The sequence below is a fragment of the Danio rerio genome, chromosome 6, assembly GCF_052040795.2.
Source record: "Danio rerio strain M-AB ecotype USA chromosome 6, GRCz13ab, whole genome shotgun sequence".
In the NCBI taxonomy this organism is placed as follows: Eukaryota; Metazoa; Chordata; class Actinopteri; order Cypriniformes; family Danionidae; genus Danio; species Danio rerio.
In genome coordinates this window covers 35,430,900-35,447,307 of record NC_141026.1, presented here as the reverse complement: position 1 = coordinate 35,447,307, position 16,408 = coordinate 35,430,900, and the positions used below count along the sequence as shown (strand labels likewise).

Below are 16,408 nucleotides of genomic sequence, written 5' to 3'. Positions count from 1 at the left end.
CCCTATACAGTCAAGAGCAGTGTTCATTTAAGTGTCATTTCAGTGGTGTTCAGTGTTCGAGTTTGATTCATATTAATATAGACAGCAGTGATTACTGTATATTATGCTGTTGTCCTACACAGACACAGATCTAACATAAACTTGATTTTATTCTCAGCTATTTACCATCACAGAAACAACTATGTGGACTTTGTTTGTTGACAAATCAAGTACAATGAGGCGTTAAAAAAAAATTATCCTTTTACGTGACGTCTGACCGTCTCTTTGTCTGCGCTTTGAATGTGTACACCTAGAAAATATATGACAATTTGACAATGCTTTAAAATGCAAACAAATGATGTGTGTGCACGCTGCACAATAGACCTCAATCAAAATCAAACTAATGTTTTGCTTTGACAGAATCTCCAAGACATACATTGTACTGTAAATGGCTCCTCCTTATTCTGGAATAATGAGACACATACAAAAACAATTTTGTGCCATCAAAAATGGGCATTTACTGCATAGTTTAATTGTCTATAGGGTATTGTGGAATGAATCATTAAAGACACACTTTGCGGATAACCAAGATTTAAATTACATCTTGTTAAGGGGTGTACGTCCCATTTAGGTATTATTCCATTTAACCGCCACTGTAAAAACCTTTTATTAAAAACATGTTTAAGTGAACATTTCTGCAGATTACATACACACTGTAAAACTTAAATCGATTAAGTTGACTTAACGCTTTTAACAAATTCATGTGGATTGAACATAAAAGATTAAGTAGTCCCAATGAAATCTCAGGAACTGTGTTGTTTCAGCTCATTTTAATTAAGTAGTTTGAACAAGTAAAAAAATATATTTTTGAGTGCATTGTCAAAAATATTTGATGTGTATTATGCCAACATGCATTTTGTGAATTATTAAAGAAGGCAAATCATGTTTTAACATTTCTTTTAAGTTATATAAGATTCAGCATGATGTCTCTTGTCCAGTGGGTTGCGACAAAGTGAAGTTTATTCATAAACTAATTTCGAGAGGATCACGTGCTTATGATTTATCACGTCCAGTCTCGCATTTGCTAATCACTAATCTTCCAATCATATGAGCCCTAAGGCACCATAAATAGTCTAAGTTTTCAGTTCACTTTATCTTCGTTTGGAAGAAACCCCCCTCCTCCCCTATTCTCCTCCTTTACCTGCAATTGGGCGGCACGGCGGTCCAGTGGTTAGCACTGTGAACCACACAGCAAGAATACTGCCGGTCCTAGTTCGATAGGACCGGTGAGTGTTTCTGTGGGGAGTTTGTATGTCCTTCCCGTGTCCGCGTGGGTTTTCCCCGGGTTCTCCGGTTTCCTCCCACCATCCAAAGACATTCAACATACTTAACAATCAAGCTCGTCTAATTCCTTACGTTCCCTTAGCTACAGCGGCAGGGGAGTTCTGAGATCCACCGAGCTCAGGCTCCCTTCTTGCTCTGCCAACGGGAGGAAGCCCCGGGCTCGAGGAGCCCTTGAGCTCGGGGCTCTCTCCCGGGACAGCATGCCAAATAAGCTTTGTAAATCATCAGCTAAGTGTGAACTCTTGAATTGGCATTGCATAAGCTAATCATTTAACAAATTAATTAAAATAAATCCTTTACTGAATAAAATGACAAAATCTGTTGGAACTGCAGTAGCATGGCTGAAAAAAGCTGTATAATAAGTTAAACCATTAAAAATAATGCAAAAAAAAAAAGGAAACCATTGTAAAATCATTGGAATTAACTTGATGTTTTTTCCATATTTCATGATTTGAACATTTTGCCAAAACAGCATTCTATTAAAATAAAGCATGGTTTGGATTGTTTTGCTAACAGTGACCACTTTTTAGATTCACATTACTATCACCAGGTCAGAATCTCTTGAATACTATTATTCATTCATTCATTTTCTTTTCGGCTTAGTCCCTTTATTAATCTGGGGTTGCACAGCGGAATGAACCGCCAACTTATCCAGCACGTTTTTACACAGCAGATGCCTTTCCAGCCGCAACACATCTCTGGGAAACATCCACACACACTCATACACTATGGACGATTTAGGCTACCCAATTCACCTGTACCACATGTCTTTGAACTGTGGGGGAAACCGGAGCGCCTGGAGGAAACCCACCCAAACGCAGGGAGAACATGCAAACTCCACACAGAAACGCCAACTGACCAAGCCAAGGCTCATACCAGCGACCTTCTTGCTTTGAGACTACCTACTGTGCCACTGTGTCACATTACTATTATTATTATTATTATTATTATTATCATACCTTTTATTTTACCAGGAACGACACATTGAAATTAAAAATCTCTTTTACAAGAGTGTCCTGGCCAAGATTAGGCAGTATACATGTCACAAGGGGCTAACAGACAACAAACAAAAAACATGAATCACACTTACAAAAAACTATTCAAAACATATACAAGCCTGTGTTTTAACTTTTAAATCACTTATACTATTTTTAAAAGCATTTAGTGAAATCAATTCTTTAAATTCTCACGCCGCACTTAAGGAACAGACAGTGAATATATATCCTGTGACCAAAGGCCAAAGCTAAGGACAGGTTTTTTACACATGTAATTTTGTAGATATGATGGGAGTAAACCCAATATAGACTTGTCAACAAAGATATGGCAATGCTTGAGCCTATACGAATAGACAAAGTAGACCAACCTAAGGGATTTAAAATTCGTTATAAATCTTAATTCATCATGGTAGACAGTCCAGTGCAAGCAGACTCTGAGATGAAGCATGCATATAGATTTTTCCCATTTGTACAGGCACACCAATTCAATCTCCATGAGTAGTAGTAATAGAACCTAGCTTTTGCTCAGTTTGTTCTGAATTTGAAAATAACAAAGTTTTAAGTTTGATGCCCATATTAGTCCATTGGCTGTAAAACTACAGTACAAATCCTATGATTCAGCGCTGCATGACATGGATACTAAATGGAGCAGGTTCACAGAATTCTCACATCGTTTTCTAGAAGCCCACAGTTCTACATTCGCATGACATTCTAATCACTGTAACCTGAATATCCTTTTCAGGGTGAGAAATAGCCTTCTTCATCATCATCAGAGTGCACCGTGGATCTTGTCCTTGGGGAGGGATACAGTATTCGCTTATATCCAAACCTGTTCACCTTCATATCTGCCACAGTTCCTCCTCTAGGCTATTCCAACAGAGCCGGGGAGAAAATTGAGCTGTAACTCATCCTCTGCTCAGAGCCGGAGAACAGGTTTGTCAAACCAGTTAGACTGATTATAGAGTTTCTTTCCAAGATTGGGTTTGTGGGTTGGTTCACTCACATTGCATGTGGACCTTTGACCTCAGCAGAAGATATGTAATGAAACTGAGAGATTGACTTAAAAGCACAGAGAGGTGAACAAGGTTTTTTAACCTTGCATACAGATAAGATCAAGAATTATCATATCAAATGCAGTAGTTGTTTACTTTTTCCAGCATGTTATTAAAGATGATATGATGCAGCTATGAATGAAATATTTTGATTCATAATTGCTAGGAACTAAATTAATGTGCTAGTATTTTCATAACATAACTGTATCTTTAAAACCCCTGAAACAAATGGTGTTTAGTGCACTAAATTGTTCTTACACAATATTTATTCCATCAATGCAAACAAAACACTTTAGTTTTATAAAGCTAATTGTTGTCCTTAATATATTCTAGCATATTTATGGCAAAATGCATTTCATATGAATTCCCTCCAATACAGCATCTGAGGCCCATGTCAACACTAATATGTTTTTTTTGTTTTAAAAATGCATACTTTTCTCTTTGTTTTGGCCTTCTGTCCACACTTTTTTTTAGGAAACTGTACTTATGTTTGACTTAATGCAGCTCTGCACAGATCGATCGTATTCTGTCTTAAATCGGTGCATGCCGATTAGATATTTTGTCTGGCTTGACACTGCACTGACGCCACATGACTGCCACATGTGACATCAAAGAGCTGCGACAATACTACTAAATCAGACGATCGATTCAACATCTGAAGAGTGACTGCAGGTGCTGCGATAACGATACTGATATTACAAGATTGGCCGTGTTCACGGCTTGACAACAACCACTTATTTATTATTGGACAACTTAGGTCTAACAAACTTCCAAACAAACAACTTTTTATGCATCTCTATTTTGTACACGTCATGCTTATTCAAATTTTCAGCTGCACTAGACCAAATCATCTTTTTTGTTAAATAATTTGCCAATAATTTTATAATTTTCAATAATTTTGACCATTTTAATGCAGACTCTTACTGTATACAGTTCCATTTATGATTTAAATAAAATATTTTTAGTGAATAGTCTTACAGACTTATAAGTCATCATCAATCATGCCACCCTATAACCTTTTCATAACAAAGTGAGATAAATAATTATTCTATAAAATAGTTCTAAAATAATTTACATGTTTCTAAAATAGTTTTTATCTTGTCAAGCCATTTACAGAAATGTAAATCATTGTTATATCTTGCTTTTTCTGTGAAATTTCCACTGAAAGTGTAGCTCACTTAGTTTGGCAATGCCCTTTTGTTCAATATTTTTGGATTTATGTGATTGGATTAATAAACTAATTAATTAATCATTGATCTTGCCATGGGACCTGTCATTATGCAGCCAACTACAAGCCTCGAGATGTCCAACCTGACAGCCTTGTTTCAGCTCCGCCCCCACCTGCGCTCGGCTAATCTCGTTGATTGTTGGCGGCAGCCATGGTTAGTCGAACGCACTATAAAGCATTTAATCATGTGACGGTGCAGTCATGTGATCAGTTCAGCTAACATGGTGGACAACATTGTAACGCAGATGTTTTGGATGCTGTCTGTTTTGATAGCGTTATTAAAGATTAATGTCAGTTTGTATATGCTCCTTTACTGCCTCTCTTCAAAGGACATGGAATGTTTACTGGGTTGTTAACTTACTGTTTAGCGGTGGACAGCTGTTGCAACATTTTGCCCATAGAGATGGAAAGTAAATAAATGCTAGGCAGATATAGTTTAGGCGCAGCCACAATCTTTTCTTCTTTCTTTTTTTCTTTCTTTGTGGTTGGTTGCACTGGACAGTAAGGTTCCATTCATTTACAATGTACTTTCCCTAGTAATTATTGCGTTATAAAAGTTAACTATAGTGGTAACGTGTATTATATACCATGATATAAATTAATGAAATTAAAATTTGCTTGGAAATATTATTTAATAAACCTTAGTGTTAACTAACAATTAAATGTTTTAGATAAAAAAAAGCAAATAACAAAGACTAATTGATAATGTAACGTATTACTCATTAATAGTTAATGAATTAACTGCTAATAAAACTGACCTTGTATTATAGTAAAGTCATTGTTGAGTTATTATTTTAAAAAAATGAATGAATTATTTTAAATAATTATGTAAATAAAATTGGTTTAAAATTATTTTTTCAGTTACTTTGAGTAATTTAATTACTTGAATCAATACTTCAAATATCAGTATAAATTTAAAAGCATAGGCAATAAACATTAAACAGTTTTAAATCTTAAAACTAGAGTCAAAAAGACTATTTAAGCTGTATATGTATGTGTGTGTGTGTGTGTGTGTGTGTGTGTGTGTGTGTGTGTGTGTGTGTATATATATATATATATATATATATATATATACTAACCTCTCATTAATTTCTTTGTTGTTTCTTAAGCATGTGCAATCTTCTTGAAGAAATGTAACTTTCTTCAGTTGAAAAGTACAGTTATCCACAAAGTGCATTTGTACGTAAAACCCCAAATAATTATAGGTATATAATAAAAATTAATCTGACTGTCTGAATTGATTTAAAAACAACTGTTTATTATTTACTTGTGTACTGTTTTTAGGTTTAGCATATTAAATGTAATTGTAATTAAATTGCTTGAAAATAAAAAGCAATCCCTTACTTTAATTGTTAGGCATTTCATACAGAACATAATAGTGCACCATCAAGGAAAATAAATCTCCCAAGCTCACACCAATAAAGTACCTTCTTTGCAATTATGTGAATTACAATTAAACATGTAATTACAAGACCACAACCGCCGCTGCAGATGTGTCCTCTTAAGTGGTGGCTAGAACGGTGGAATGAAGAGATCATGGAAAAAGGAGGGCAAAAGGCCCACCATGGGGACACCAATACCATTAACCAAATCTCATAAGAGCAAGCTATGAGGGGCTGAAGGGATGTGCAATCAATTCCACCACACTCGGCCCCCGGCAAGCTGTTAAGGAGACGTGAGGATTGATCCAGCCATGACTGTGGCGGTAGCCTGAAAGTGGCCCAGAGGTACATCGTGTCATCTGTTTGTGTGGCCTTGTGAGCCATAAGAGTCAAGTTCACATTCAAAAGCTCCCCAAATTAAACAATTGCTCCTTTTAACCTTTGTAAGTTGTATGCAACATGCATCAGGGTTTACATACATTGCACATCCCCGAGGCCAGCTCTTGTATTCTGCACAAAAAGATCAAGCCCATTTAACCTAGCAAGGTCTCCCATAGTTTAATGGAAAGCGCCTCTCAATGGGGTTGAATAAAAAGGAAGCCTCAGGAGAAATCAAATCTGCATGAATGCGAGCTTCTGCCACTTTGTGTGTCTGCAAACATAAAGGGCAAATGAGACAGACCAGTCTTGATTTGTAGAGAGACTATAAAGGGTCATCTGCGAATCAATACTATCTTTTTCCATTAACATGCTGAATGTTGGGTCTCCCATCGCTTTTGGCTCATTACAAGCTATTGGCTTGTCAAGGAGGCATAGGTAGTTGTTACGACCCTCGAGGTTGCAGGAATCCACATGTTCATGCAAAGGGCGTACGCCGTCAGCCTGTGTTTGTCAGTGAAAACAATTCACCAAATACAAAACATCCTGTCCCTTAATTAGCCTTTTTGATTTATGCAGTCTTTCTCTTGTGGAAGCCTTGCCATACATCTTTAAACACTCTTTGTCCTCACACAGGCTGACAAGGGAAAGAATTATAGCGACTACGTTCACCCTAGGCCACTAAATGGCGGCTGATGTGATGGCAAATTATGACCCTATTTAGGGTTCGTCTGACACATCCACATATTCAAGGTCAAGTCTAATTCGATACGGAGGCGATTTTAAATATTCATTGTTGACCCTAGGAGTTTTCTTATGAACTCCTGATCCCTCAGGGGTGAACGTTCCCTTGTTAGTCCCCCCCTCCCTCTCTAGAATGAAGTGAACGACATCCAATAGTGTTTGGCCTCAGGCATGAACAGCCATTGGGGTTGAAGTTTAATAAGGATCACTTAGAAGTGCGGGAATGGAGTCCACTTAAGGGTTTAGTCAACGTAAAGGGGTTTACATGCAACGTCCTCCATAAGCAATTTGCATTTAAATTCAGTATGGTTTTAATGCCAATTAAGATTTGGCCCAAGGAGACCTTTTTATTTTATTTTATTGATGCGTATAACAGTGAGCAGTGGTTTTTACTATGCGTCTAAGCACCTGGAGTCATGTTCCAGACCTGCCTGTCTTTTGAGCAAGACATGTTGGCTTTATTAGAAGGTTTCAACGTAGCGAACACCTCTTTAAATGGCACTAAATGCCAATAAACCCCAGTAGACCCGAACAGAGCTTATATAGAGGCCTTCATTTTGGCCCTTTTTTCAGAGAAGCTTGAGTTATATATTGTTCAAGATGTAATGTGGAATCCATTGCTGTATCAATAAAAGATATTTGTGTATTTAAAATGCAAAATAATGGATGTAGTGCACAGAAGAATAAAAAAGTACTTTAAATGCATTACTCAATTTCAATTAAGAGTTTGGTTAATGTTTATTAACTCTTGTTTCAAATCGGTGTCTTTCTTTTCCAAATATTGTTCCACATTATGAAGATTTTTTGACAAAATACAGGACATATAGTGCTTTTTGGTTATAAAGTCCACATGAACCTGAAGCTGTGACCATTTTTTATTAATTTTTTTGTATTGTTATGCAGTTCCTAGAGAAACAGAATATTAAATGAGAAGAGTGGGCTTGGCTTTTTTCTACTGCGAGCTGATTGGATGTAGTAAAGTAAGCATTTAATTCAGAAAGATCTGGAAAACAAAATTGAAAGTTATTATCTAATAGACACCTCCTTCTCACTATTCCTGTTTGTTATCATTGCTGTCAAAACTGACAGTTGTAGGGGCGTGGCTTAGTACGTTTACCACGCCCAATACCTCAGACAGACTTAAGACACAGTTACATTGCACTTTTTGCCCCACAGACTTCCATTCTTACACTTGCAAAAGCGACAGACCAGAAACACAAGCTCACGCATCAAATTTTGCATGTCGTTGCTTTTAAATTTTCAAACTTGGTGAACTCTGACCTGGGAAATTGCATTATGTGATTACATGAGACGATTAAAAGATCAAAATATGACCTCTCTGCACAATATTTTTTAAAAAGTGAATGAGTGGTCCATATTTTATTGTCTGATCATCTAGTTTAATCCCACCTCTTTTACTGCACCATACGACAGAATTTCACATACTCAAACTCTAGTGTGACCGCAGCATTAATCTGAGAATTTAACAAAAAAATAAACAGGATATGCATTTTCAGATTTCAATTAAATATTAGTAGGCCGAACTACTGACTGCCTCTTCTTGTTGTTTTGCAATGCGGCTTTATGTCAGATCACTTAATAAGTGATAGACATATGTGAAATACATTTTTCTATCATATGCAAAATTAGAACATATATCAAAATGTTTTTGCAATGTATAAAAACATTTTAATAAAGCATTACATTGGTAGCAAAGACTGAGTGAGCAAAAGGCATGCACTCAACCCAGTGTGCAGGGGATTGCGTAATCTGTCATGACGCACAGCTTGGGCTGCCTCACCTAACTTCCTATGCTGTAATTGAGCAGTAGATGCGCAAAACACAGCAATTTTGATTATTAAAAGTTTTTAAATAATTTGAAACAAACCGAAATTGCATTTAGATCAGCAGACAAATATTTAAATATTATGATTAGTATACATGTCATGATGACAGGCGAGGACGATGACAGGTGAGGCACTGCCTCCCCTGACCGCATGTCCCTTCTGAATAAAAAAAAAATTTGCATACTCTTTAACACACATACATAGTGTTTATGGGTGTTTCCCAGTGTTGGGTTGCAGCTGGAAGGGTATTCGCTGCGTAAAACATATGCTGAATAAGTTGGCGGTTCATTCCACTGTGGCGATCCCTAATTAATCAAGGGACTAAGCCAAAAAGAAAATCAATGAATAAAAAAATACCTTCCTTCTGCCTCATCTGGTTCACGTTGTTTCTCAGTTCACGTATTTTAGTTTTAGTAATTTCAAAATACTTTAGTGAAACTCTTCAACATTAATCAAATCAAACTTCTACATGATCTGCTCAGTTTCAATCCCTGTTGCTTATGAAATACCTAAACTACTTCAGTGCTGAAACATAGCCTAATACACACAAAATTATCATGACACCTTGAAGAATATTTAAATGTCCACAATGCACGTAAATAAAAAAAGAAACCTGTGAATTATCATAATTACTTATAGTTTGTGATACATGTTTTCAAGACCTTGCACAATTTTAATGTTGAAAAGAGTAACAAACTAATTTGAAACAATACTGTCTGGGTTGGCCATGTAAGTTATGGTATAAACCATGTTACGAGCTGCCTGTACATTTGTTATTTTACTATATGTAATTTGTATATGTTTACAAAGTACTTAAAATGTCAATAAAGGACAATTTGCTCAAAATTCACCTTGCTTAATTGTTAAAGTTACCAGTGTAACCAATGTTTAACTGCCAACTGTTAAACACACACACACACACACACACACACACACACACACACACACACACATATACATATATATATATATATATATATATATATATATATATATATATATATATATATATATATATATATATATCTTTATTTTACAGTGTATAAAAGCTTGCTCTCAAGGTCATTTTTTAGTGAATGTAAAGTAATTCCCTCCTGCCCTGTTCAATAGTAATCTCACTCATACACCTACATAAATAAAGGAAGGTCAACAGGTCATGGTAAGTTATTAAAAAAATATATAAAAAACTATAGCAGTAAGTATAATAAAAACCCCTAGCAGAATATCACACAATGTTGAGGCAGCTCATCAGGATATTCTTCTGCAGAGACGTGACTTGTAGCTTACTGACTGATAAAGAGGTCACTGCACTAACAAAGCCTGTGCCCCGTGCAGCAGCTTCATTGTCAAGACCTATTTAATCAGGTTAGGGGCAGGAGCTAAAGTCGTTGGTGGTGGGTCGACCTTCACATTTTACCCTACATCTCAGTGGTGCCCTGTCCTGTCTTCTCTCATCTATAGTATCTCTGTCCGCCTCCGCTCATCTGTGTCACTATACAGTCACTCATTACTGTACAGTATGAGTTGTTCCCCTGTAAAGCATGACGTCTGAAACAAAACCATACATTTTTTTGTATTATTATTGTTAATAAAATTGTTTATTAAATTTTCAACAAACTTTCTTTAAACCTTATTAATTTAAAATTTCTTTTTAAAAAGTTTAGTGGTGTTATTATCTTATGGAGGTTATTGTATTGACAAAAAAGTTTGATACACTTGATAATAATATTGTCTCAAAAAATCTTTTGTGGAATGATTACTGTAATAATCATTAGTCCGCATGCTATTTTTATTGCAGGCATGGGCCAGTATAAGATTCTGATGGTATGATAACCTTGGATAAAAATATCATGGTTTCACGGTATGACAGTATTGTGATTACTTCTGTAAAATATGTTCTTTTTGAATGTCTGGGTAAAAAAAATAAATAAATAAAAAATTTGCCCTTTAAACACAATGGCCCAGTTTCACAAACATGGCTTAGATTAAGTCAGGACTAGGCCTTAGTTAAATAAGGTTATTTAAGACACATTTATGAAAATGGCCTTAGAAAAATATTACTGGTGTGCACCTGGAGACAAAAAAATGACACTGACATATTTTAAGACATCTCACCGCAAGTTATTCTGAGTTGAGACAGCTCAAACATGAAATTTAATCCTGACTAGCCTTAAACCTTGTTTGTGAAACCGGGGGTAATATGTTTTATTTTGAGAAACATTTAAAATATTTTGGAACAGTAAACACATAAAGCTAAATAATTAAAATCAATCATTGACTTTTGCTGTCTTCATTATTTTCAAAATCACAGATTTCTTTACAATTTCTTTAGATATTTTTTCTGCTGGAGATACTGTTGTCCTAATAAAAAAATAAATAAAATAAAATAATATAAAAAAAATTTAAATCACCCGCATACCTTAGGAACGGTATAGCAGAAAATTCTGACGATTTTAAAACCTTGACGTTTCCAAATCGCGGTATACCTTAAAACTGGTTATCGTTCCATGTCTATTTTATTGTAACATAAATCGCTTCAATGTTTCCTTCAAAATCATTTATTAGTTAAAGTTAATTATTTGTCTGTATATAAATGTGTCTGTTAATACTACACATGCATTCATGAGAGATCACCTTTCCAGTGGACGACATGAAACTATTGTCAGTGTGCTTCTGTGTTTATATTTCTTAGTAAAACTTCTTCAGAAAAACAGAAAAAGGGTAAAGACCTTTATTTACCTTGAGCTTGAAAGCTTTTTTAAATACCTCAGATTAGAGTTGTAAACACCTGCCTTGAGGATGAGTGAAACTAACCCTTTAAGACAATGAATTACATTTTTACTTGTTTTACTTTATTTGTCAGAAAAAAAGAGATGGATAATGTATAATTGCTGTATATATAATATAAAATATTTAGAAAAATTAGAAGAAACTTGCTATTAAAAAGAATTTTATTTCAAATCTTGTCACTTTTCTATACGATTAGAAACTCATTCGTTCATTCGTTTTCTTTTCAGCTTAGTCCCTTTATTAATCAGGGTTCGCCACAGCGGAATGAACTGCCAACTTATCCAGCATATGTTTTGTATGCAGCGAATGCCCTTCCAGCTGCAACCCATCAATGGGAAACACCCATGCACTCATTCACACACATACACTATGTACAATTTAGCTTACCCAATTCGCCTACTGTATAGCGCATGTCTTTGGACTTGTGAGGGAAACCGGAGCCCTCGGAGGAAACCCACACCAACATGGGGAGAACATGCAAACTCCACACAGAAATGCCAACTGATCCAGCCAAGGCTTGAACCAGTGACCTTCTTGCTGTGAGGCAACAGTGTTACCCACTGTGCCAGCGCTGCTCTTTTACAAACAAGGTCTGTGAAATATGATTTCGGTTTGACAGAGAGAACTGAAACTTGTAGTGTTTTTAATAGTAGTGTTTTTAATTTTAGTGTTTGTAGTGTTTTTAATATGCTTAAAAACACCTTACAATCTTAGGTTACTCATTGATTACCTTTTCCTGTGTCTAATTTATTTATTTATAGGATTTATGCCCAAATTCCAGTTTATTATTCAGTGTGGTCTTTGCATGCTTAATTTAATGTTACATTTGGATTTCAAGTTTATAGTTTTCCTGTAAAATCTGCTTTTGTGTTGGTTTATTAAGTACTAAAGTTCAGATTCACCTGCAGAGCCCTAACGACATTTCCACAAGATGTTTTCCACAAGCTGCATTTACCAATATTCTACTTACAATATGCACCATACAGCAGTATGTTAACACACACAACACTTAAAAATTCATTAATTCATTTTCTTGTCGGCTTAATCCCTTTATTAATCGGCCGCCACAGCGGAATGAACCACCAACTTATCAATCATATATTTTAACCAGCTGCAACCGATCACACATAGTACAGTACGGACAATTTTTAGCTTATCCAATTTACCTGTACCGCATGTCTTTGGACTGTGGGAGAAGCCAGAGCACCTGGAGGAAACCCACATGAACATGGGGAGAACATACAAACTCCACACAGAAATGCCAACTGACCCTGCCAAGGCTCAAACCAGTGACCTTCTTGCTGTGAGGCGATCGTGCTACCCACTGCGCCACCTAAAGTTAATAACATTTTTAAGTTACATCTGATCATTTTTTCTTCCATTCAGTTGATGAAGAGTATAACAAGTGAGAAATGTCATTATTTATGGATCATTTTGATCAGTGAACTAACAGACAAGCAGTGAAATAACCATCCGTGAACAAACTCAGATTGGTCTTATGAACTTGTTTACTAGACAAATAAATAAAAATTAAATAAAAACAAATAAAAAAAAAATAAATAAATAAAAATTACTCAAGGGTTTCGCCCGGGTGCTCCCCACAGTCCAAAGACATGCACTATACTGTAGGTGAATTAAATCAACTAAATTGACCCTAGTGTATGTGTGTGAATGTGAGTGTGTATGTGGCAGGAAGGGCATCCGCTGTGTGAAACATATGCTGGATAAGTTGCCGGCTCATTCCACTGTGGTGACCCCTGATGAATAAAGAGACTAAGCTGAAGGAATGAAAAACAACACAAAATCACATGACTACTAGATTGAATGAGCTACATCCTATGCTGTTTTTTTTTTTTTTTTTTGTGGCCATTTTGGAGTAGACAGTCCCAGTCCTTCACTTTAATTAAACTAAGAAGACTGACCAGGGGATACTTCACTACCATTTTGTAGAAGAAATACAGTCATACACATCTGAACAAGTCACATCCACCACTTTTGTGAGACTTGAGGAGCGTTTTTTTTTTTTTTTTTTCATAATTTCTAAGCTTGACAGCCCCAGTTCTCCTTCCATTTTATCACAATGAAAAGACTAGCCATTGAACTCTTTTCACTAGCTCTCCTTTTGTATTAAAGAAATGAATTCAAATAAAACAATTTGAAACAACGTGGGTGAATAATGACAGAACTGACATACTTATGGAAACTCTTCTGTTCTGTTCCATCTGTCCTCTAAGCACACGTCATGATGCCATCTTTGTTTATATGCGTGTTTGAAAGTGTGTGCTGGCATGTGATTCCATCTACATGCATGTGTGTGTGTGGTTGGGATACAGGCAGAGGGATGATACCGTCTCTCAGGCTCACTGTGCTGGTTCAGTGAGCATGGAACTGACCCACATTCACCACCATCACATTAGCTCTTCCTGCCTGTCCCTCACATAGACATTGCGTAACACTGCGGCTCTTCTCTGCACTCGAATGTTCCACTTTCGCTAGATTCCGTAAACAAAACATATGCCTGAAATGCATGCAAATACATAGGCATGCCTGTGGGTGAGCTGGACTCATTGTTCTGCATAAGGAAAAAGTGTCACAGCATCAAAAATCCCCACCTGCGTTTTGACAACATATGTACCTTCTGCCTTAAGCATCAAATTATATTTTGTTTGACACTTTCTGCAAGACTCAATGTATTTTATCCACTGACCACTGATCTTCATTGTGATGAGATAATAAACATCATATGCCTTTTGAGAACCTCTCAATCAAAAAAATATAAATTATGTTATGTCGCAGGGGACAATGAAATCTTGGTTTTAAAGGGTGCAGGAAAAAAGTCTTTTTATAAACGCAGCCTCCAGGAATAGCAGTTTCTTATTTCTCATACATTCTTTCCTTTTAACTAGAACAAAATAGGATGAGTGAAACTATACATCTTCTAAGTGTGTGTTCTCTTTAAACAACCTCCTATTGTGCTGCGAGTTTGCACAAGGAAAATATTTATATATGTATTTTTGCTGATGTTCATACAAGAAACACTGCCACTCAGTGGACAAAATGACACACACAGGCATTTCCACTACTGTTCTTTTGTTCCCTTTAGATGGTTTCTTTCTTTCTTTTCCTTCTGTTTATTTGTTATTTTTTCCAACAGTCTGTCTGCTTTTATCCATCCATCATCCATCCATCCATCCATCCATCCATCGTTTATTTTATCCATTCTTCATTCCTTTGACCATTGCTCTGTCTGTCTGTCTGTCTATCTATCAATCTATTGTAATCAATATCTATCCGTCTGTTTATCCATCCATCCATCTGTCCATCCATCCATCTATCTGTCTATCGACCTATTGATAGTTTGTTTGATTCTTTATTCCTTTTTTTACATTGGTCCATCCATCCATCCATGACCATTCATCCATCCATTTGTCCAGGTTTGTTTTATTCATCCTTCAATCCTCTGTTAATTATTCTTTCAGTTTTTCTATCTATCAATATGTTTGTCTGTCCACCTGTCCATTGATCCATCCATCCAACCTTTGTTTGTTTTGTCCATCCTTCATTCCTTAGTTCATTGGTCTGTCAGTCTGTCTGTCTATCTATAAATCTGTCTATTAAACCATCCATCTGACCATCTATCATTCAGTCCTTTGTTCATTTAGTGTATATTCAGAACTTCTTAAGTTGAATTTAATACCTTTTAGTACCTTTTTTAATACCTTCAAAAAATGTTTATTACCAGCACGACTTGCACGAGATGCAACTGTGGTGGCATAAATGTAATATATTTCCAAATAGAATAACATATTGCAGATAACATACATTTAAGTAAAGCAGAGGGATTAATCAGGGTTTCACAGTGGGCCTTTGTCCATAGTTTTTAATCAATGTCATATACGTCAATAGTCGCTCTTCCAAGAACAGTTCGGTATGGTTACGGTTCTTTCTCCACTGATTACAATTGCAAACCTTTCTCTGCCCGGAATTCCTGGCACAGTTAGACAACCGTGCAGAACTGTGCTGACAAATTCCGTGTGTCAGGGCTCGAAATTAACTTTTTTACTTGGTAGCACCAGTATTCATAACTTAAAATATTTAGGAGCACCAGAAAAAAAAATGTAGGAGCACCCACCAAAAATGAATGAGCACCACTGCAAATTGTATATAAAGGGATTTATTGTATTTGAAAATAACATCAACTAGGACTAACAAAAACCAGAAACAACCATCTAATTCTGTGATGACTTATTAATATTTTTGCAATAACTCCACAACAAATGTCTAATAATTATAAAATATTAATGATAAAGATGATGACAATCATACTAACAAGGAATTACATTTCTCATTATTCGGCTGCTTTGAATGTGCTTGAATGCGAGTTATCTGCTATAAAAAGTCAGACTATTACATTATGAAAAATAAATTTATGGTTTGCATCAAACAAAAATGAAGCATTGCAGTAAGAAATGTTTTATTTGCATTATTGTTTTTATATGCATGTCAATTTACTAAACGTGTCAGCTACAAAACAAACAAAACAGTATAATAAATAATTTAATTCAAGGCTGAAAGCTGCAAAGCAGTAATCAGTGATTAAATAGAAAAATTATTTACACCTCAAGAAAGAATGGACACAAGAGGAAAAAGGAAAGTCTCACATTTGCCA

The 16,408-nt window shown here is 35.8% G+C and overlaps 1 protein-coding gene across 2 annotated transcripts in view; it reads right to left on the bottom strand.

Annotated features, from left to right (window-relative positions):
- The window catches only part of pik3r3b (phosphoinositide-3-kinase, regulatory subunit 3b (gamma)), a 481,128-nt gene that overhangs the window by 413,790 nt on the left and 50,930 nt on the right, over positions 1 to 16,408 (bottom strand).